Below are 23024 nucleotides of genomic sequence, written 5' to 3'. Positions count from 1 at the left end.
CGCCCCGCGCTCCCACCTGGCGGCACGGCTCTCCGGAGCGCTCCGCGGGCCGAGCAAGCCACATACCCGGCGGGACGGGACGGCTCGGCTCGGCACGGCTCGGCGGGCGCCCCGCGGCTGGACGGGCTCGGAGCGGCTCTGGGGCTCCCAGCCCGGCGCGGGGGGATCCTCTTAAGCCCTCTGTGACGCACGGCGCGGGGGCGGGGCCAGAGGAGGGGGGACCCGCTGACGCAGGGCCGGCTGCAGCCCCGGCCATACAAGGCGCGGAGGGGCGGCCTGTTCCGGTCCCCGCGGGCCGGGGGGGCGGGGCGCGCTGGAATGTCTGGGCGGGTGACGCACACGGGGTTCCATTGACGCAGGCCTGCGCCGTGTTTGATCTATAAATAGCCCAGCGCTGCCCCTGGCTAAAAATAGACCCCCGGGCAGGGAGGGGGAGGGGCGCGGGCCAGGAATAGACCGCGCCAGAGTGGGGGCAGCCGGGAGGGACAAAACACAGAAGGGGGGGCAGGGACTGGGGGGGGGGGCAGGTGGAAGGGGGGGGCAGGTGGAAAGACTGAAGTGGACAGTGAAGGGGGGGCAGGGACTGGGGGGGCAGGTGGAAGGGGGGTGCAGGTGGAAAGATTGAAGTGGACAGTGAAGGGGGGGGCAGGTGGAAGGGGGGGGCAGGTGGAAAGATTGAAGTGGACAGTGAAGGGGGGGAGGGGGCAGGGACTGGGGGGCGGCAGGTGGAAGGGGGGGGCAGGTGGAAAGACTGAAGTGGACAGTGAAGGGGGGGCAGGGACTGGGGGGGCAGGTGGAAGGGGGGTGCAGGTGGAAAGATTGAAGTGGACAGTGAAGGGGGGGGCAGGTGGAAGGGGGGGGCAGGTGGAAAGATTGAAGTGGACAGTGAAGGGGGGGAGGGGGCAGGGACTGGGGGGGGCGGCAGGTGGAAGGGGGGGGCAGGTGGAAAGACTGAAGTGGACAGTGAAGGGGGGGGAGGGGGCAGGGACTGGGGGGGGCGGCAGGTGGAAGGGGGGTGCAGGTGGAAAGACTGAAGTGGACAGTGAATGGGGGGGAGGGGGCAGGGACTGGGGGGTGCAGGTGGAAGGGGGGGGGCAGGTGGAAAGACTGAAGTGGACAGTGAATGGGGGGGAGGGGGCAGGGACTGGGGGGGGGCAGGTGGAAAGATTGAAGTGGACAGTGAAGGGGGGCAGGGACTGGGGGGCGGCAGGTGGAAGGGGGGGCAGGTGGAAAGACTGAAGTGGACAGTGAAGGGGGGGAGGGGGCAGGGACTGGGGGGGGCGGCAGGTGGAAGGGGGGGGCAGGTGGAAAGATTGAAGTGGACAGTGAAGGGGGGGGAGGGGGCAGGGACTGGGGGGGGAAGGTGGAAGGGGGGTGCAGGTGGAAAGACTGAAGTGGACAGTGAATGGGGGGGAGGGGGCAGGGACTGGGGGGTGCAGGTGGAAGGGGGGGGCAGGTGGAAAGACTGAAGTGGACAGTGAAGGGGGGGCAGGGACTGGGGGGGCAGGTGGAAGGGGGGGCGCAGGTGGAAAGATTGAAGTGGACAGTGAAGGGGGGGGAGGGGGCAGGGACTGGGGGGGGAAGGTGGAAGGGGGGTGCAGGTGGAAAGACTGAAGTGGACAGTGAATGGGGGGGAGGGGGCAGGGACTGGGGGGTGCAGGTGGAAGGGGGGGGCAGGTGGAAAGACTGAAGTGGACAGTGAATGGGGGGGGGCTTTATGGCAGAACAGGGCGGCCCGCGGGCAGCTGGCACCGCGGGTGTATTTTAAACAGCCACGTTGGGTCCGGGCTAAATGGGTCAGGAAAGAAGGGCCGGGCCCAAGCACTTGTTGGCCATTCATAACTGATGCCGCCGTCCCAGAGGGGCCCGGGCTCAGCCCTGCTGTAGGGTCAGGGTAGGGGGCTCCCGGCTGGCTGCGGGCCCTGCAGCAAGGCGGGGAGGGGATTAGAGGAGAATCGCCTTGTTTGATTGCAAAACTACTTCCCCACACCCAGTTCTAGGACTGCCTCCAGGTACACCAAACTGGCACGCCTCCGCCCTGCCACCTTTGTTTGTTTTTAACCCTTATGGACGATGCTTCCTGTACTTTGAATGAGCGTTTAGTGCAAATCTCACTCAATGGTTATGGTCTTGCAAACATTTCTGCAGAGGCTGAAAATAACCATGTGATCATTCAAAGGGATTTACTCTTATTTAAATGTAAGTCTGTGTATTAGTGCAGGATTGGGGCCTGAACTTTACATAGGAAGTTTTTAAGCTCACCCAGGTTTGCACTCACACACACACCTAGTTTTACTGCCCCCCTTCCATAAAACACACCCAGAATATTTTGCAAAACTGGGCTCTCTTTACACTTACTGCCCTCCAACTAAAACAAACCAACAACGTCACCTAGAACATTTTGCTAAACTGGGGTAATTTCCAGTTTCCTGCCCCTCTGAAATACAACTGGGATAGTTTGCAAACCTGGGCTCACTTCTAATTGCTTTTGGTTTGCTACTGCTGCCCATCACTGTACATGAGCACATCAGAGAGCTTCTCTGAAGCAGGGCCCATCTTTCTTGTTAAACGTGTGTACACTGCCTAGCAGGACAGTGGCCAGCCTGGGGCCTACAGGGGCTATCACCATACAGATTCCCTAATAAACATCGGCACTCGCTTTAGCCCGGCAGCATTGCAGCAGGGTGTTTTCAGGACCCGCCAGCGCAAAGAGGGCAATTCCAGCAGTGCAGAATTCCCTGTTCCTTCTCTCGGGGAGATGATTCTGCAGCACCGGGCTCCTCGCATTTGTTGTCGGAAAGAGCCCTGTGGAAACCCTGCGAGTTCACTCAAAGGAGGAAGGGAAAACTAGGGATGTGGGTTACGGAGGATTCTGAAAAACTAGGTCAGTATGGAGCACGTGGCCTCCCGCACCTGTCGCTTCCCAGGATTAATGGGCAAGTCTTTCTCCCCTTTGAAGTCACACAGGAAACATGGCCCTGGCTCCTCTGAGAGCCCAGCCCCTGGCACACCCCAGAGCCACTCCTCTGCCATTGGGGGGGGGGGGGGGGGGGAAGACTCCCACCCCACCCGTATCCTCTGCAGCGGCTGTACACTCCCTTCTGGGCTGTCCCCAGCCCTGGTGTCGCCACCCTCCTCAGAGTGTCCCCACGCCCTTTCCTCTACCCACAGCCCCTGCTTTATGGTGTAGGGAGGGTACCAGAGTCCACCCCTGCTGTGGGCTGTTCCCTAGCCTTGCCTCGAGCTTGCTTGCGTGACAGCTCCCTTCCTGCACTAGGCAGAATAGGCTCCTATAATGCGAATGGTGACAAATGATTACTGGCCATTGCCTTCTGCTGGACAGAATCAGAACTGCTTCCCAGGTGTCATTCGCCCCACACTGCAAAGGGGGATTCTCCCTCATACTGAGTGCGACGGGCCTGGGCTTTCCAGAAAAGGAGGAGCCGTGTTCGGTGCAGGCTGCCGCTCTGACATGAAAAAGAGGCTGGGGCGTGCAGCAAAGCGAAGGCCTTGGTGAAAGGGAAACAGACCCCAGCTCCTTTCCCTGTAACTTGAGACACTTGTTTGCTGCATCAGCACAACAAGGAGAAAATATGAATCCAATACCCACAGGGCTCTGGGAGCCCAGACATCAAAACAGCGAGAGCAGGGTCTGGTTTCCTCGGTCCCAGGGGTTAAATCCAGTGACATGCCAATGAGAGCGGAAAGCAACCACCAAGTTCAGCAGAAAGACAGCGCAGCCGGGCTCTAGGGACAGACGAACGGGAGCAGTCACCCTCGCACGCGTGGCCAAGTCACTGTTTCAGCCACCGCGAGGAAATTGTTGGGAGAAGCAGAACACCAGCTCCTGGCCTGTTTGGGGAGTGTGGATCTGGATTCAGACAGCCCCGCAGGTCGGATAGCACCCCTCGGCTGCAGTTAGCAGTGAGGCCTCTATTGTGCCAACACCGACACCCCCTTTGAATTCAGCCCCAGATCCAAACCAGCTTTGCATGTGGAGGCCAGTCTCTGAAGCCCAGTCAAAAGGTGCCATTATTCACTTTAAGCACAGCAGTGAGACATTCCCAGAGTCCCCCAGGTCACCGGGGTCTGCACACTCAGACACTAACCAGCCTTGTCCCGCAGGGCGAGCCTGCGATACACCTTCCCCTCAGGGACAGGCCTCGCTTCATTTTCAAAGGGGGGGGGCCACAAGCCAAGACATTTCAGGGGTCCAGCACCCTCTGCTCCTTTAGAGAACCCCAGCATCCGGTCAGCTCCACACACAAACCTGTCCCCATTTATTAAAGGTGCATTTAAAAGTCAGTTTAGTTAAACCAGTGCAAGCCCCAGTATGGACGCTCTTAATTCAATTTAAATTCAGTTCATATTGGGAAACGTTGATGCAAGTTAAACTGACACAAGCCAGTTTTAAAGCAATGTAAGTGTGTCCACACAGTGGTTTGCCCCGGTTCAGCTACGCTGGTTTGCAGCTTCAGTGTGTAGACAAGGTCAGGATGCAGAATCACTTCTAGGAGGAGGTTTTTGCACCCTCGATTTGAGTTACCAAATGCCCTCAGATCTCACTGCCCTTGCAGAACTCACACAGCACCTCGCAGGATCAATCCCTCTAAAATCTACCCCTTTGGGGTCCCTCTTCTCTGCCCGAGCACCTCTCACGGTGCAGCCCATCCCATTTGCTAAGGCAGCACCAGTCCAGCAGACAGAAAGGGGGATTTCACAGGTTGGTAAGTCAGCGGCTGGAAAGATTTATGCATTTTCCTATTGTTAAAATATTTTTAGCCCAAGCTCTGGATTTGTTTAAATGCTCACGTTTATAAAAGCAACTGCGTAACAAGATGCGTTTTTATTACATGTTTGTGCTGAGTTCCTGGCTGGCCTCCCAGGGCGGCTGGGTTGGGGAATGTGTCTGTGGGCTGGATTGCTCGGTGATCCTTCCAGCGGTTCCAATCCACTGGCTCAGGAGGGCCCTGCACTCGGTAAATAAATTGTATTCTCGGTAAATAAGGAAAAGACAAAATGAGGAACAGAGCGCGGGGGGAGGGAAATGGAGAAGCCTCTAATATACAAGCTGCTAAATATACATCCAGGGTTAGAGGCTGCATGGCTTTAACTGTGGGTGAAATTTAACTCTTAGCAAGTAGATAGGTCACAGCGTTTATTTTGTACGCCGAGGAACTGAGTGCGTCCAAGCCAGACATTCCCACTGTGCTGCGGGGCTTCCGCCAGAGATGCCACTCTGAGCACTTGCTATAGCCGAGAGGGAGGGTGGCGCAGTTGAATACAGGAAAAATGCGACATGCAGCGGGGAATTTAAAGAGGCAGAACTTAATTAGCAGGGTTGGAATTTGGCCAAGACACCAGGGTTCATTCGTGGGAATATAGAAGAACGGCCAGACTGGGTCAGACCAATGGTGCATCTAGCCCAGTATCCTGTCTCCGGACAGTGGCCAATGCCAGGTGCTTCAGAGGGAATGAACAGAACAGAGCAATTAGCGAATGATCCATCCAGCTTCTGGCAGTCCAAGGTTTAGGGACACTCAAAGAATGGGGTTGTGTCCCTGACCATCTTGGGGGATGGCAGTCAATGGACCCATCCTCCACGAACTTGATTTCTTCTTTGAACTCAGTGAGACTTTTGGCCTTCACAACATCCCCTGGCAATGAGTTCCACAGGTTAACTGCGTGTTGGTGAAGAAATACTTCCTTCTGTTTGTTTAAACCTGATGAGTATTAATTTCCTTGGGTGACTCCTGGTTCTTGTGGTATGTGAAGGGGTAAATAACACTTCCCTATTCACTTTCCCCACATCATGCTTGATTTTATAGACCTCACATCCCCTCTTAGTCGTCTCTTTTCTAAGATGACCAGTTCCAGTCTTTTTAATCTTGCCTCCTATGGAAGCTGTTGCAGACCCCTCTGCACTTTTCCGAATTCTATCTTTTTTGAGATGGGGCACCCAGAATCTTTAATGATGGTCTGAATAGGACGTAGGGTAACTGAACTGAGCAACTCCCTTTGCCTCACCATTCCTCAGTTTTCCTGTCTCTAAAATGGGGTTGATACTTACCTATTTCACAGGGGAGGAGATGGGATTTGAAGACTTACTAGCTAATCAGAAGAGGCTTTGCAATTCTCAGATGACCGAAATCGGCTACAGAAATGCAACGTATCCAATCCCAGACTCCAAAGAACCAGACGCTCGGTGAGCCTGACTGCCCGGGGTGTTCTTTGCGTCACGATTTGTGTGTCAGAAACCTGAGCACTAACAGCTGGGGGACTCTGAACTCTTCACTGCCAGGGGGCCAGTGCAAAGGTGGCCTAGGAGCCGAAGGAATGGTGGCCGGCCGTCTGGTGCCTTCTGGCAAACAGGGGCTGGTTTCACGGAGTTAGACGGAGTCTAGTGACGCAGGGAGGCGGTGTTGTCGAACGGTAAGAGCTGGGATCAGGTCCATGTCTTCAGAAATAGTCACTAATTTCAGGTGCTTTGAGACCCCTTCAGGAGGTTTGGCACCCAAAAGTAATGGACTCTAAACTCTGGGCGACTAGCCCCCTAGCCCATTCTGCTACAGACTTGCCAGGTGCCCTCGGGGAAGTTACTTCCCAGTGCCTTCGTCTCTCCATCTGTGGGGCACGGCTAATGACACCCACCTGATTAAAGCACTTTGCAATCCCTGGTTGGAAAGGTGAGCACATTAATGCCGAGTCCTGTCACTACGGCCATGGACAACTGGGGCACGGGAGTGGCCTTGCTGCTAAGAGATGCCAAGGACTATGTGGCGCACAGAATCCCAACCCCCCTGGCTTCTAGAAAGGCCGGAGAGGCAGATTGATGGCACAGCCTCTGAGGGTCAGACCAGGAGGCTCCTGTCTCTGGCCCCAGCAGCTGCCCAGTGTGATGCACAGAAGCTTTTTGAGATAACCGGTCCCCAGGGAAGGCTGCATATCCAGGAAGCTTGTCTGCAGAACAGGAAGAGAAGGGCAAAGAGAAGGTGCCAGCCCCTGCGGCTGCCTCTCTTACCCCTTTGGACCAGCACAAAAGTGCTGAAGTGCCGTTTGCAGACTCCGTGGTTCCTGGAGTGAATGGGCGCAGGCAGGCAGGATGGGCGGGCAGCTGCCGGCCTGGTTCTGAGTCATTCACACGAGCCACAGAGCAAGAAAGGCGAGCCAGGAGAGGGACACCGCCGACGGGCGCACTGTGACACCGCGTCGGATTTCCTGGCCCACTTTCACAAGCTACCTAGCATGTGCCAGGCAAGCAGCAGGTCGGGGAGTTCACTCACGTCGCTGCTTCTCCGAGCAAGCTGGTGAGTGTCAGTGGAGCAGCCAAGCGCACTTCCTGCTTGGTCAGGAATAATCTGTGAATGATGCATCAGGGGGTCCCAGTGGAGTTTCCTCCGAGCAAGAAGGACCCTGGCTGGGGAAATGGAAACATTCGTGTCTGCTGGCAGCAGCCCCAGAGTTGCACTGCTTCAGCCAGAAAAACAAAGAGAAAGATGATCTTGGATGTGTGTTAATTTCGCACCATCCTCGTTAGTGCAGATGAATGAGACGAATGGGGAGAGCTGATTGGCTGACACAGCAGGGGCTGGTCTGTTGATTAGAACAGGGGATACCCTAGCTCCCAGAGGGTGCTGCTCCCAGAATCGGGCCCGTGAAGTCCCAAGCTGGGCAGCACCCGTTAGCACTTTCAGAAAACGGTGGCCCTTCCTACCTGTATCTGGTTATGGAATTCCCGCTGGCCCCTCAGACAGCTGAAACCTCCCTGCCTCTCCCCCTCCGAGGTCAGTTCCCTGGGGGGCAGCTCCCTCCACTTGTCTCTTTAGCGTGCCGCCAAGCCAGCACCACACCTGCGGGCTGCACGCACTGCAGGGGAACGGCAGGTTCCGGCTCTCTGTGCCGTCAGAGTCCCCAGCATGAGCGGGCGGGGAACCCACCACACATCTGAGAAGCAATTCGGACAAGTTCCAGATCACTAGATGCATTACGCTAGCCCCTAGAGGCCGCTGGGTAAGATCTGGGCCCTGTGGTGCTGGACACTGCACAGACACCACACACCAAACAGTCCCTGCCCCTAGGAGCTCACAGTTCAGGTAGATACGCACCATCGCCACCCTGTTTTACAGCTGGGGGTCTGCACGATGAAGGGGTTTGCCCGAGGAAGCTGGGAGCAGGGCTAGGAGCTGAACCTAGTCACGGTGCAGTGCTGAAGGTGCAGGAAGAGCAGTGGACTCTCAGAGCCTCTCTCAACCATGACCCGAGGCTGCAAGGCCTCGGCAGGCGGCGTGTGCGGGAGCTTTGCATGCCGGGTCTCCTGCCCCCTGCTGCAGAACGGCGCATCTCGAACACCAGTGACAGTTACACGTCCAGCGAGAACCCAGCGTCAACACCCGTCATGGGCACAGGAAGAGGAAGATTTCAGGCAGCTTGGAGCTAAATCATCACCAGTACCCTGAGCATGCTGGGAAAATGCCTGTGGCGCGGGCCCCGAGTGCTTGGCCGGGGGGAGTCTCTCAGGAGGGGATGTGTGGCTGGCAGCAGGAGATACAAGCCAGCCTGAATTCCCCATGTTGCAGGTGGGCCTGGGACAAGTTGGCTGTTGGGTTTACTCTTAACCGGTTTAGAAGTCTCTCTCTCCCTCCTCATCAGTGGTTTGTGCTCCCTGGGACAGCCAAACACCGCAGGATCTGCTGGGTAGAGGTCTGGTAAGCAAGGCAGCTGCCCCGCCCAGCTCCCATCTCTGCAGCATCACTGCCATCATGCACTGACACCAGAGACCAAAATCCTGGCCCTCGTGACTTCAGTGGAAATCTTCCCCCATTGTCTTGAACGAGCTGGAGACTGCAGCTGGCAGAGGGTGCCCTCAGCCCAGCCACGTGGGTCTGCAGGAGTTGGACTCCTGGATTCTATCTCCAGCTCTGGGAGGGGAGCAGGGACCAGCGGTTAGAGCAGGAAGCCTGCAGGCCAGGCATGCCTTAACCACAAGCCCATTGTTCCGTTTCACATTCTCCCCATTTCACAGATGGGGAAACCGAGGCAGGGAATAGCAACATGGCTCCCCCAGAGTGAAGAGTTTCCCCAGCAGGACCAGTCCCCTGCCTGAGCCACTGGCCCCAGCCCCTCTGTACAGGTGCGGTAAGGTATCCACCCTCCCCTACCAGGCCTTGTGCACCTGTGGCGGCTGCTCCGATTGCCAAGAACCAGGACGCACGAGAACCTGCCCGCTGCAGCTTCAGCCAGGCTGAGACACCTGCAGGGCACACTAAGGGGGCAGGGGGCCAGGGCTCAGGGGGCCTCTGTCCCACTGGAGAAGCCCCCTGGACACGCATGGTGCAGGCGAAGGAGCAGCGGAGAGCCACTGGCCCGCTGCCATCCTTGGTCTGGGGATGAAGCAGGGCTCGGCAGCACAGCAGGTTCCAATCACAGGGGCTTGGCCAGGAAGTGGCCGGGAGCGGGAGCTTGGCAGGCCGAGCGCGAAGCATGCATGGACGGGGCCCACGGGGGCGTTGTCAGGCAGCCGCACACCGAGATGGGGAGTTCTCCCCGGCGCTGGACGTCAGCGCTCGGATGGCGCATGCTCGCGTCAGCCGGCAGCTGGCCTTACAAGAACATGCCAACTACCATATATAGGCACAACGGGGGGGGGGGGGGGGGCTTTGTGCGCTGCGCTGGCTCTGGAGATGGGGGGCAGGGTCTTTAGTGGGATCAAAAAGTGACACCCCTCCCCCACGCACACCTGGGAAGTCTCATGCTCTGCTGTAATCCAACAGCCTGCAGAGAGGAGAGATTAACAGCTCCCCTTAGAATGCAGCACTTCCATTCCCTCCCCCACCCCCGGAATAGAACCCAGGAGTCCTGGTCCCCAGTAAGCCCCTGCTCTAACCATTAGACCCCACTGTCCCCCCAGAGCTGGGTACAGAACCCAGGAGTCCTGGCTCTCAGTCACCCCGTCGCTCTAACCGCTAGGCCCCACTCATTTGCATTCTGTACTACAGGGGTCCAGGAGTTGCCAGGCACAAACCTCTTGCCCAACCAACTCAATGTTCAGGCAGGGGGCAGCCTCCCTCCCGTTGTGGGCTCTGCCCATGGCGGGGACGGTCCCCAGAGCGCGCTGCACGTCAGTTTGACCAGAGAGGCTTTGCCTGAGAAGAGCCGCAGTCTCTCTCTGTGGAAGAGCACAGGATGCACGTCTGGCCTGCCCGACGCCAGGACGCATTCACTGGGCAGTGCCCAGACTGGCCCGGGGAGCCCGCGTAGAACGTCGCTTCGGCGCATTTCACCGTAAGCGGGTTCCATCCGGGGGCGCGGGACCAGGTTTTAGCATGGGCGGGGCTGAAAGCCACTGAACCAAACCGCGAAGCTGCACCCCCAGCCCCACCTCTCTGATCCCCCCTGCTCACAGGAGAAGAGAAGCTGCTGCTGTCGCTTGGCAGAGAAGGGTAACGGGATTCCCAGCTCGGGCTGGGCTGCTCCCCACTAGCAAGGCACCCCCACCCAACCCCTTGCTTCCAGTGCCCCCCTGCAGGGGGTAGGTGAAGCGCTGGTACCCCTCCTCAGCCCTGCCCCCTCCTCTCCCCATAGCTAGGGCTCTGAGTGCAGCGCTAGAGATGGGGCGGAGAGAATGGGGAGCCAAGGTTCTCTCTCTTTGGCTTTCCGCTCTCCCTAGCAAGACCCCATGCACAGGACGCGGGCTGGCCCCCGTGCAGCGGAGTGATGGTACAGGCACAGGGCTGCGGAGATGCACATGACAGACCGGGGCTGGCAATGCTGATGCACCCAGCAATGGAGCCAGCAGCCGCACACAGTAGGGACAGGCCAAAGGGCGCCCGGGAGCAACGCACTGCAAACACACAGCTGCTTGGCTAACAGCCCAGAGACCGACAGCTCTCGCCTCCGGGAATCAAGGGCCCGATCCTGCCGCCCTCTAATGGTGGAGACCAGCCTGCACCGACAACACCGCCGGCATTTGGGGGTGGGAGTCAGGTCCCAGCCTGGCTGGACCCCACAGGATCGGAACCTGTTGGCAGGACTGCTACGGCCCCCAGGGGTCTGAGCAGCCTGCCGCCCGGTTCAGGGCCTCCGCTCAGCCCAGGCTCCTGCAGGGCAGAACTGTCAGAGGAGGAGTGACCGACCCTGGGGCGACCGGCTCCCCCCACGTGCCTGTGTGGACGCTCCAATCCCCTTGTCCTAAGCCCCTCCTCCAGCCCCTCGCAGCTGAGTTCCCCCCACTACACAGACTGGGGTAAGGAGAGGCAGCGACTTGGCCAAGGCTATGCAGCGAGACGACAGCAGAACCCTGGGTCCCAATGCTGGCCTGTACCCCCGTCCTGCGGACTGCACTCAGCCACCACCCAAGACGTTTCAACACTGCTCGGTGAGGGATGATCCGAACCCAGGCCCCTCCCATGGAAGGCCGTGAGCTCGTTCCCGTGGCAGAGGCCACCGGTTCTGAGCTGCCCTGGTACGGAGCACAGGGACAGCTCATGTTACAATGCCGACAGCACAGATCTCCTGTGCCTGGGGCCAAGCATCCCCATTTCACTGATGGGAAACAGGTACAAAGAAGTCAAGTAACTTGCTCAGGATCATGCAGCCAGTCGTGGGCCGAGCCTGGGGATAGAACCCAGGAGTCCGGACGCCCAGCTCCCTCCAATGCAACTGCTAGACACTTACTGGATGGTCGCTGGCCTGCTGATCACATGTGGACTCTGGCTAGGAGGCAGGGGAGACGTGGCTTTGCTCTGCCCTGCTGTACCTAGCCCGGGACTTTGCAACCCCCGGTTTTCTTTTTGCCTCACGTGGAACAATCTCTCGGCCTGGTGAAGCTGCTGGAACCCGGCTGAGCTGGCCAGCAGTACAGTTCATCTAAGCCAGTGGTTCCCATATGGCCCAGTCAACACACAGCTGCAGCCCATGTGACATCCTCAAGGCCATACAGGTAGCATATGGATGGTGTGGATGCAGCCCACAAAGGTAAATAGGTTAAGAACCACTGGTCTAGGGCTTGTCTACACTGGGGCTTTTTGCACCGATACAGCTGCACTGGTGCAAGCCCCTAGTGCAACGTGCTGCACCGGTGTGAAAAGGGGCTTGGAAACCAGCCCTCTGCTCCTGTGCCGGGGTTTGGTGCTTTGTAAATCACTGCCCCTGTTGCCTCCTGCCGGTGCACAGAAGGTCCCTATGAGGATGTGTATCCTGTTTCATGCCTTTTAACACTGGCTGGACTTGCCATGTACTAATCCGCCCGGCTGGCAGCGAGCAGCAGCCGTGAAATCTGGTGTCTCTCCCCTCATAACGCAGGTACAATGCAGGTACTCCAGAGCCTGATCAGGCGTGGAGAGACCCAAGGGGCTCAGAGGGACTCCACAGCTCCCTTAGCAGCCTGCGTTGGCTGGCACGAGGGCACGTCCAAGCCAACGTGAGCATCGGGCTGGGTGCCACTTGCATAAGCAGCCAAGCTGCCTTGTACGGGCTTCGGATAAGCATCGGGTGCCCAGCAGAGAGCACCCACGGGGGTTTAGTCTCTAGTCTGTGAATTCCTTGGTCTCACTGCTCAGCCAGCCAGGTAGGGGCGGACGGGCAGTCAGTGCCAGCCCTGCCCGGGGCTCCCTATCATTAGGAACTAGGCTGAGACCCATCAAGCGCATTCCATGCAGCGTCATGACAACCCACCACCACTGCAACCAGTGACCTAAGGACAGGGGGCTCCGTAGCCCATTCCCGGTGGGCCCCTGCCGCAGCCGCTGCCTCCACCCAGAGCTGAATCTTTGCACAGGAAATAAAGTAAAATGCAAAAGCAAATGCAATGGGGGGGGGGGGGGGCAGAGCACTGGGGGCAGGAACCTCAGTCCAGAAGGGGGCCAGGAAAGGGGGAAGAGACCACCCAAGACAGCAGGTCCCATAGATATGAGGCTGGGGGAGGGGAGAATTAGAGGAGACTTTCTGACCCTCCCTCCCCAAAAATAGCTGCACAGGGTGACAATCGAATTGGGGGGGGTACTGATTCATGTGAAGTGCGACAATGGGGGGCAGAGATCCAGCCCCCCCCCCCATTAATACAGAGCACAGACCCAGGTTATTCCAGCTTCCCTCCCAGCCTGCAAATGGGGGGGGGCAGAGACCCCCCCCCGATCTGCACAGACCCCGCACAGCTCATGTCCCCGCTGTACAGACTCAGGTCTCAGAGCTTGGGGGGGGGGCACACACCGGGGGGGGGCACACACGCGGGGGGGGCGGACGGGGGGGGCACACACGGGGGGGGCGGACGGGGGGGGCACACACGGGGGGGGGCGCACACTCACACGCCTCCGCCGGCTCCCGCCTCCTCCGCCGCCTCCTGCCGGGGCGGGGGCCCGCGAGCCCCCGGCGCGCCCCGCCCGGCGTGGGGGGACCCCCGGCTGCCCGCCCCTGGGGGACCCCCGGCTGCCCCGCGCGCTCCATCCGCCGCCTCGCTGCGGGGCCCAGCCCGGCCCGGCCCGGCGCGGCTCGCGAGGCGGGGGCCCCGTGACGTCAGCCCAGGCTCTGCTGACGTCGCTGGAATCCCCGCGCCCGCAGCGCTAAAAATAGACGCGGAGCCCGAAATAACCCCGGCGCCGCGCGCGTTTCCCTGCCAGGCGGGGCGGGGCCCGGCAGGGGGCAGCCCGGGGGTGGAGGGGCCCCCCAGCGCCCCTCCCTGCACGTGACTGGGCTGCCCCCCCCCGCGCCCCTCCCTGCACGTGACTGGCCTGCCCCTGCCCCCCAGCCGTCCTCCCTGCACGTGACTGGCCTGACCCTGCCTCCCCTGCACGTGACTGGCCTGACCTGGGGGAGCCCCCGCCAGTCCCTAGCACCCCTGGGGCCAGATGCGAAGAAAGTACCCCAGGGCAGTGGTAGAGGCTGGAGGAGCCCTGTGCACTGGGGGGCAGCCGGGGTCTTTCTCCTGCTACTTGGGATTCACACGGGGGTTTAACACAGAGCTGTCTTACTGCTTTGCTTCCAGGGGGGTTGGGTGAGGGCCCCCCCAACCTCCCATTGGGGCTCTCCCAGAGCAGAGCAGGTGCAACTCCCTGTTTTTCACTGTGGCCCAGGCTCACCTCAAAAACATGAGCTGTGTCCCCCCCACATTAACCTCCAAAATCAGGTTTGTCCCAAGCTGAGCACCCCTAGACTCACCCTCAAAACTCAGGGGACCCCTAACTCCCCAGGCCTGTCCCCCAAAACTCCAGCACCCCCCATATCTTGCCTAATGGCTCAGACCCACCCCAGTTTAATGGTCAAAATGAGGCTTCTCACTCCTAGAATTGATCCCAAGAATTCAATCTTCCCCACACAATGTCCTGTTGCAAACAGTCTGGTGAAGCTCCGGCCGGGGTATGCGTGTGTGTGAGTGAGCAACTGCCTGTGTGTGTGCAAAAATGATTAGGGGGCTGGTGCACATGACTTATGAGGAGAGGCTGAGGGAACTGGGGTTATTTAGTCTGCGGAAGAGAAGAGTGAGGGGGGATTTGATAGCAGCCTTCAACTACCTGAAGGGGGGTTCCAAAGAGGATGGAGCTCGGCTGTTCTCAGTGGTGGCAGATGACAGAACAAGGAGTAATGGTCTCACGTTGCAGTGGGGGAGGTCCAGGTTGGATATTAGGAAAAACTATTTCACTAGGAAGGTGGTGAAGCATTGGAATGCATTACCTAGGGAGGTGGTGGAATCTCCATCCTTAGAGGTGTTTAAGGCCCGGCTTGACAAAGCCCTGGCTGGGATGAGTTAGTTGAGGTTGGTCCTGCTTTGAGCAGGGGGTTGGACTAGATGCCCCCTGAGGTCTCGTCCAACCCTGATATTCTATGATTCTGCGTGGGGTGTGTGAGTGTGTTGCTGTGGGGAAGAGCGTGGATGGGTGCACGTGGAGGTGATAGATGTGTATGTCTGTGGCCACGTGGGGCCAAGGTGTGCGGGCGAGTTGCCGTGCCTCTGCAGCCCTTGGCAGCCCGGCCACAGCACAAGTGCCTGGAGGGGAGGGACTTTGTGGCCAAACATGCCTGAGAAGCAAAATTCCTGAAGCTCTGTCCCCCTGCAGGAGGGAGGAATGAAAGGGAGATTCCCCCCATGCACACTGGCCTGCGTGGAATCGATCTGTCCCTCACATGTGCAGCCCGCTGCCGAGGGCTCAGGCTGGGTTTATATTTTACTCCCAAATCCAGGCTTCTGCTGGGCAGACCCCTGCCAGATTCCCCGCTCTGCAGAACACCCCGGTGAGACGTGTGCAGGAGAAAGCTGGTGGACGGGCAGTGCCAGAGACCAAACCCTCTGTCCAGGGACGCTCCAGGCGGGAGTGCCACATACTGCCCATGTGTGCTGCTGCCCTAAGGGGCCCTCTTCCTGGCCCATTCAGTCCTTGGCCTCGCTGAGGGGATTGCCAGTGCCGGTGAGGGCGGCTTTAGTGGTGTGGACACGCCTGTTCTGCGAGGAACTGGTCTGAGACTCATCAAACTCATTGCACTCATGAGCCATGAGAAAATAGCCCATTTCAGCCACTACCAAACCAGGCTGGATTTGAACCAGTGACCTAGAGGCTGGGGTGGGGATGGGGTCAGAGACTCCTAAATCACATTGTCTTTGGGTCTATTTATTCATTCATTTAATAAGAAACTTGGGGCAGCTTCTCTCCAGAAAATAAACCAGCTAATGTTTGGGGGAAAGGGGGGCTCATGAATTGGGACCCACCATCCTAGAGCTCACTAGCTCCCGAAGGGTTAATATGTGCCGGTAGCAGCCTGCCCTGGGTCCCTGAGGTTGCATGGATTAACTGTATCTCCAGTCCCGGCTAGTTACTAGGAAACCAGCCATCTCCTAGGTGAGAGCAGAACAGGTAGGGTTTCCTGCTAATAAACCAAACCTTACAATCCGGTTTGCCATAGTCCAGCTCAGTCCTATGGTGACACAGGCCAGCAGCCCCCCCTGCGCCCCAAGGGAACAAACACCCCGTTTGCTGCAGCAGAACACCACCCTTGAGATGCAAACCGATCACAAGCCCCTGCTCTGCTCTGGGAGCGGGTCCGGGGCCCTCACCTCGCCTCGCCCTGCCCTGGGCTCAGACTACACCAGGTGCAGGGCAAGGCAGCCTCAGCTACACACGGAAGTTGCTCCAGTTTAATCCAATATGAAACTGGTGCCAGAGTGGGTGGATGCTCTGAGTTTGGTTCCAGGAGGGGCTTTGTCGGGTTCAGCTTAAGCCAGTTCCAAACTGATTTGAGTTCAATGAAAATAAGCCTCATTTAAACCAAAAGGAGAGCGTCCACACGGGAGGTGGCCCGGTTTGCTGACATTGGTTTAAAATCACTGCAGACAAACCGAGGACGTGGCCTGTGGGGTCAGGGCTGTGCGTGCAGGGAGCCGGTCGCTGGAACAGGGAGCTCCTGGCTTTCACAACGCCTGTTCCAACCCAGGCCAGGTCAGGACTGGCCAAGGACCCTTTCAGTGCAATGAGTTTGAATGGTCTCAGCCCAGGCTTCTTTGTTGACAGCCCCCATGGAGGGGCCCAAGGGCTGAATGGGCCACAGCGGCTGAGAGCTAGGGGGAGCCCATCCCCGAGGACACCGTTCTCCCCGACCGCCAGGCCGGCCTGTTCCACCAGCCCCCAAATTACCTTGGGAGACGTTTCATAATTAAAAGACAGAAAGGGCTGGAGGCGGCTGTGCCCAGGGAAGAGAACGCCAGGCTGATTACAGGGCTGCCCGCGGCCTAGCATCCTGCCCAGAGCTCTGCACTCCCTGGCCAGTTCAGGAGGCACCGTGGCTCCTGGCGCCATCTCCATGGACATGGGCCTATATTTGTCTGTAATTACGGGTTCTCCAAGCTGGGGAGCCTGGAGGCCCTTTGTGTGGGACAGAGGGGCGTTCCCAAGGTGCCATGCCAAGGGCCCAGCCATGCCCATCTCCTTGTGAGGGGCCAGGGAGCCGCTGAGAACGGGATTGTCCACACCACTGCCAACCACATAACCCCCCACCTTGGGGTCCCTCTAGCTTGGACGTTCAGCTCCGTGGGGTGGGAACGGGCTGGGTGCAGGGAGATGCCTGGGTCCCAATGCCGAGACACTGGAGATGTTGATTGCCAGGGGCAGGGCTATTCACACTGGGGATGCCCCAGCACAGGTGCCCCTGCTGCTGGGTGAAGGCCAGCCCTGGACAGGGGGCATTCCGGGTCCAGCTGGGCCTGAGGAAGGGGGGCATGCTGGGGTATGGGGGCGATGTGCCATGATTTCCTAACATGGCCTGCTGCAGGGGAACAGACCATGGGGTCCTGACCCAGCATTGGGGGCACTGAGCAGGAATCCCTGGGCCGCATCAGGGGTTTTTCTAAAGGCTGGTTCTTGGGCTTCGAACTGCCTTTGTCGCTGTCCCGCGTGACCACACACGGAGCGGGCGCACCCAGCTCGGATTGCTACCGCAGCCACAGCCCCGGTGAGCCACGGGCCACCCTCGGCCCACAACTCACCTGCAGTCCCAGCGTGTGATGGGAGGGCAGCACGCCCGGCCTCACCCATGTGCTAATGGCTGGGGTCCGGTGGCTGCTGGTACCGACCTGTCCTGCTCCTGGGACCCTCCTGCTGCCTCTGGCCCTGGGGTGGGTGGGGCACCACGGGGAGGGGGCTGGCTCTTTGCTGAACACCCCCAAGGGCACTGCCATCGCCACCAGGTTCGGAGCCACGCCCCCTAGCCCATTAACCCTTTAGCGCCAATGTGCTGCTACTCCCAGATCACAAAGGTCCTTTATGAGCACAGAGCTGGCCGGCACCCCCCCACTCCACGCGAGGGCAGGGGCTTCTGTCTGGTGCACGGGCCCCTCTTGGCTCTGCGGCTGCTCCGCCTCCCTCCCACCTCTACCTCACTGCTCCAGCTTCCCCTTCTGGGTATCGCCCCGACACACACACAGCCCTTCCTGCCTGCCAGTGTCCCAGCACACAGGGTTCAACTCCCCACGTGCATCCAGGGCTGCAGCTGGCAGACTGGTGACGCTGCACCTGCAAGACTCTCACAGTAACAGCTCCAGCCCCGCCTGTACCAGGAGCTCTGCAGGTACCTGGTGAACCCATTCATTGATCGGAATGAATTAACCTCCCACCCACCAGCCCCGCCCGCGAGGCAGGGGAGAGTATTGGTGCATCACAGGTGGGGCTGCTGACGCAAGGTTACTTGCAAGGTCAAGCAGTGAGTCGGTGGAACAGCAAGGAGCAGAACCCAGAGAAAGCCTGAATTCCAGTCCTATTGCCTTCCACTTGGCCCCTCTCCCTCCAGGGCTGGGCTGGACCCCAGGAGTCCTGCACCCCGATCCAACTACTGCACCCCTCTCCCTCCAGGGCTGGGCTGGACCCCAGGAGTCCTGCACCCTGATCCATCCCTGATCTAACTACTACACCCCACTCCCTCCAGGGCTGGGGCTGGACCCCAGGAGTCCTGCACCCCGATCCAACTACTGCACCCCTCTCCCTCCAGGGCTGGGCTGGACCCCAGGAGTCCTGCACCCCAATCCGTCCCTGATCTAACTACTACACCCCTCTCCCTCCAGGGCTGGGCTGGACCCCAGGAGTCCTGCACCCCGATCCGTCCCTGATCTAACTACTGCACCCCACTCCCTCCAGGGCAGGGGCTAGACCCCAGGAGTCCTGCACCCCGATCCATCCCCAATCTAACTACTGCACCCCACTCCCTCCAGGGCTGGGCTGGACCCCAGGAATCCTGCACCCTGATCCGTCCCTGATCTAACTACTGCACCCCACTCCCTCCAGGGCTGGGCTAGACCCCAGGAGTCCTGCACCCCGATCCGTCCCCAATCTAACTACTGCACCCCACTCCCTCCAGGGCTGGGCTGGACCCCAGGAATCCTGCACCCTGATCCGTCCCCGATCTAACTACTGCACCCCACTCCCTCCAGGGCTGGGCTAGACCCCAGGAGTCCTGCACCCCAATCCGTCCCTGATCTAACTACTACACCCTTCTCCCTCCAGGGCTGGGCTGGACCCCAGGAGTCCTGCACCCCGATCCGTCCCTGATCTAACTACTGCACCCCACTCCCTCCAGGGCTGGGCTAGACCCCAGGAGTCCTGCACCCCGATCCGTCCCCAATCTAACTACTGCACCCCACTCCCTCCAGGGCTGGGCTGGACCCCAGGAATCCTGCACCCTGATCCGTCCCCGATCTAACTACTGCACCCCACTCCCTCCAGGGCTGGGCTAGACCCCAGGAGTCCTGCACCCCGATCCGTCCCTAATCTAACTACTGCACCCCACTCCCTCCAGGGCTGGGCTGGACCCCAGGAGTCCTGCACCCCGATCCGTCCCTGATCTAACTACTGCACCCCACTCCCTCCAGGGCTGGGCTGGACCCCAGGAGTCCTGCGTCCCCTGTTCTAACCGCTCAGCCAACGCTGCCTGTGACCGGGGAAGGGGTTGGGCAGGAGGCAGCCAAATTACACTTTGCATCAGCGCGTTGCCTGATCCGAAATCCCGTCTAATAAAAGCCCATCCCCTTAACGTGACAGGTCACCTGCTCCGAAGGGAAATTTCCATGGAAAAGCCCTGTTTCGAAGGGGTGCAGTGTCATCAGAAAGGTATCTGGCGCGGGGGGAGCTGCCACTGCTGGGTCTGCTGCTCGGTGCCAGCCGGCGGGTTCTGCTGGGAGTCTTGGCAGGGAAATGACTGGCTCTGGATTTAGCTGTGCCCTTGACTGTGAGAAGAACGTACCCGTAACCCATACCATAAATGTCCAGCCACACAGTCGTTTTGGAACCAGTACAAGCCGTAAGAGCTGCCCTGAGCCCATGCTCCGACACACACAGAGCGACTCCCACAGGGGTGTGCGCGTGCACACACAGCCTCTCTCGCACACACACTCGCGTGCATATCCACAGCCCTTCACCCTGCTCAGCTCACGGGCTGGGAGGGGGCCACCGGCCTGCAATGTCACACTCAGGCAGCCGCAGGGGAAGCTGAGGCAGGAGGCCAGTTCCTGGGGGAAGAACGGGGGAGTTTCTGTAGGGACCCACCGTGTTACCCCCTCCTCTCTTCTCCCCCCCCACCCCGAGCCAGGACTGGGTGAAAGGGCCGGCCAGCCCCCTCGGGGCATATCTGCTGGGACGGGGCAGTGCAGCTCTGGAGAGCACGTCTGGGCAGGGAGAGAAGGGTGGCCGCGGTGGAGGATGGAGACGGGGCTGCAGTGACGTACGCTCCAACACCCCCCGCCCCTCTCCCCCATGGCTGTATTCGACTCACAGACCCCTGTGATGCCCTCTGGTAGTGGAGGCGGCTGGAACAAAAGCCAAGGGGCCAAGCGTAGGGCTGCCAGTGCACCCGCTGGACGGGTGCAAACCCCTCGTGCAGAGGTGCCGCCGGTGCAGCTCACCCCAGCACAGCACCTCTGCACCAGCGGGTTGCACTGGGGCACAGAGCCCCCTCCCATCCCTCCCCCTGGGGCCAAGGAGCCCAGAGTGCGGCAGGGCAGCCGGCCCTGTACTGTGAGACTGCGATGCCCTCTCGTGGGCAGAGTCAGCGTTTAACTCAGAGCTGTTTATTTGGTGTATTGATTTCCAGGGGGCGTCGGGCCTGATCCTTGAAGGCTGGGGCTGCTCCAAACAGAAATGAGCTGGGGTCCAAATCTGCTCGATGTACAGGGGGAAAAGGCGAAGGGAGCAGCCGGCCCTGCACTTACAGCTGGGCTTGTTCGAGGGGTGCAGCATCACCCGTGACAACGGACCCTGGGGCCTGACGCCTCCTCGGTTAGCCTGTGCTGCCCCACTGCCTTCAGCTTCTGCCCCTCTTGGTGCTGGCAGAACCTGCCCGCTGTCCCGGGACTGAGTGAGCAGTGCTGGGGGGCGAGGCGGGAGCCCCCCATGACCCCAGCCCCCTCTCCCACTGCAGCAGGCGCATCGAGAAGACCCCAGCGCTCACTGAGGGCTTCCGTCCATTTCCTTTTAAGTGATTAATTGGGGCAATTGGAAGGAAAAAACAGGGACACACCTGCAGCCCTCTGGCAAGGCCTTGGAGCAGCCCTCTTCCGAGACTTGGGGGTGGAGGTGATGCCTTGTCTCAGAGATGGGCGCTTCAGAGCAGCCTAGCACTGCACAGAACCATCCGGCGACCGCCCAGCGCTGCACGGAGCCGTCCGGCGACCATCCAATGCTGCACGGAGCCTTCCGGCGACCGCCCAGCACTGCACAGAGCCGTCCGGCGACCGCCCAGCGCTGCACGGAGCCGTCCAGCGACCACACTGCACGGAGCCGTCCGGCGACCGCCCAGCGCTGCACAGAACCATCCGGCGACCGCCCAGCGCTGCATGGAGCCGTCCGGCGACCGCCCAGCGCTGCACAGAACCATCCGGCGACCACCCAACACTGCACAGAGCCGTCCGGCGACCGCCCAGCGCTGCACGGAGCCGTCCGGCGACCACCCAACGCTGCACAGAGCCGTCTGGCGACCGACCAGCGCTGCACGGAGCCTCCAGCAATCGCCCAGCGCTGCACAGAGCCGTCCGGCGACCGCCTAGCACTGCACGGAGCCGTCCGGCGACCGCCCAGCGCTGCACGGAGCCGTCCGGCGACCGCCCAGCGCTGCACGGAGCCGTCCGGCGAATGGGACCAGGAGGACCAAACCTGCACATTTCTCCATGGTACAGTACACGGGGGCCGGCCAGTCCCTTGGCACCGGTGCAGGCAGAGGCATCAGGAGGCCTGAGCTTGTGAGATTTCCCGTCCCCGGTTCAGAAGGTCCAAGGAGAGGCCTGATCTGCACCCATCCCAGCCCCTCAGCTGGTTCAAGGCCCTCATGTCACCTCCACTTTCTCCACTAGATGGGGCCAGATGCCGGCTCTCCACCCCCCGCCCCCGCGCCCCCCGCGCCCAATCCAGCACCCCCTGGGCTCTGAGCACAGAGTCCAGTGCTGCGGACTGGGAATCTGGGACCCGGCTCAGAACCTTCCCAGTGTCTGCGGGGCTTTGTGTCTGTAGTACTGGGCCATGCCCAGCTGGGCCTTTCTACGGGGTCCAGCTTCCCCTTCCCCCCCATCTCACGCACTGCAGGAGGTGGGGCGGGGGCGCTCTCCCTCCAGTCAGCACTGGCTCTGTGCGGTGCTTGGGGGAAACCAGGGCATTCTGATTTCCTAACTCCCGCATTACCAGGAATGACAGCGCGGAGATGCTCAGGGAGGACGTTTCCTGGACTAAAGCAAAGAAACTTGTCGTCGTCCCCCCCCCGCCCCCAATCCTCGCTACACAAAGAACAGGCATTCCGGCTCCAAAGTGCTTTACAGACATTTTTAGCAAACCCAGCCCCTCGGATTCCCGTTGGCTGCAGCCCCTTGGAGGACTGGGCCGTCCTGCAGCAGGAAAGGCGCAGGGGTGGGAACCTCCTTCAGAATATTTTGCAAGATCCCAGAGGAAGCAAGACAGGAAAAGGGCCTGGAGAAGGCCCAGAAAAACGCTCCACAAGTTCCAGCCGTGGCCTCAGGAGATGGGACACCCCATCAGCCTCGCTCCAGGCAGAGCCGCCTGTTGCCTCCTAGACACCCGGATTTGGGGGGGAGGAGAGCCAGTAACAAACCCCAAATAAATGGAGCATCCGGCTGGGCGGGGTAAGACGGGTGTTTGCACCCGCCCAGGGAGCTGCTGTCGGAGGGCACCGAGCATGGGGGCTGCTCAATCAGCCAGGGCCGGGTTCCGCTCGCTGGGGTCACGAGACGTGCTGAGGTGAGCGAGGGCACGAGCTGTCCCATAATGCACTGCAGCCCCTCCTGCATCCAGCGAGCAAACAACTGCTTTGCAAAGCACGGCTTCCTGGCCCCAGCACCCCCATGGCAGCTGGGCCCACGGGTGAGGGGCTTGTTTAACATCACACAGGACATCTATGCTGACAGAACCCAGCAGCCCTGATCCCCAGCCTCGCCCCTGCTCTAACCCCTAGCCCCTACTCCTCTCCCAGAGCCGGAGTTCGGGCTCCTACCTCTCCCCAATCTAACCACTAGACACTACTCCCCTCCCGCACCTGGGAACGGAACCCAGGAGTCC

The 23024-nt window shown here is 60.2% G+C and overlaps 1 protein-coding gene across 3 annotated transcripts in view; it reads right to left on the bottom strand.

The window, feature by feature from the left end:
- NR4A1 (nuclear receptor subfamily 4 group A member 1) overlaps positions 1–13408 on the bottom strand; it is a 28337-nt gene extending 14929 nt beyond the window's left edge. The window contains exon 1 of one of the 3 annotated variants that reach the window (XM_065576087.1): positions 13302–13408. The gene's annotated coding sequence lies outside the window, so the exon portion shown is untranslated. Of the gene's footprint in view, positions 1–16; positions 218–13301 lie in introns of those variants that run through there. The other 2 variants (XM_005308395.3, XM_005308394.3) reach the window with 2 other exon arrangements.
- Between the last annotated feature and the right edge of the window lie 9616 nt (positions 13409–23024).

This window comes from Chrysemys picta, chromosome 22, assembly GCF_011386835.1.
Source record: "Chrysemys picta bellii isolate R12L10 chromosome 22, ASM1138683v2, whole genome shotgun sequence".
In the NCBI taxonomy this organism is placed as follows: domain Eukaryota; kingdom Metazoa; phylum Chordata; order Testudines; family Emydidae; genus Chrysemys; species Chrysemys picta.
The sequence above is the reverse complement of the archived record's forward strand: the minus strand, read 5'-3'. Positions and strand labels throughout refer to the sequence as shown.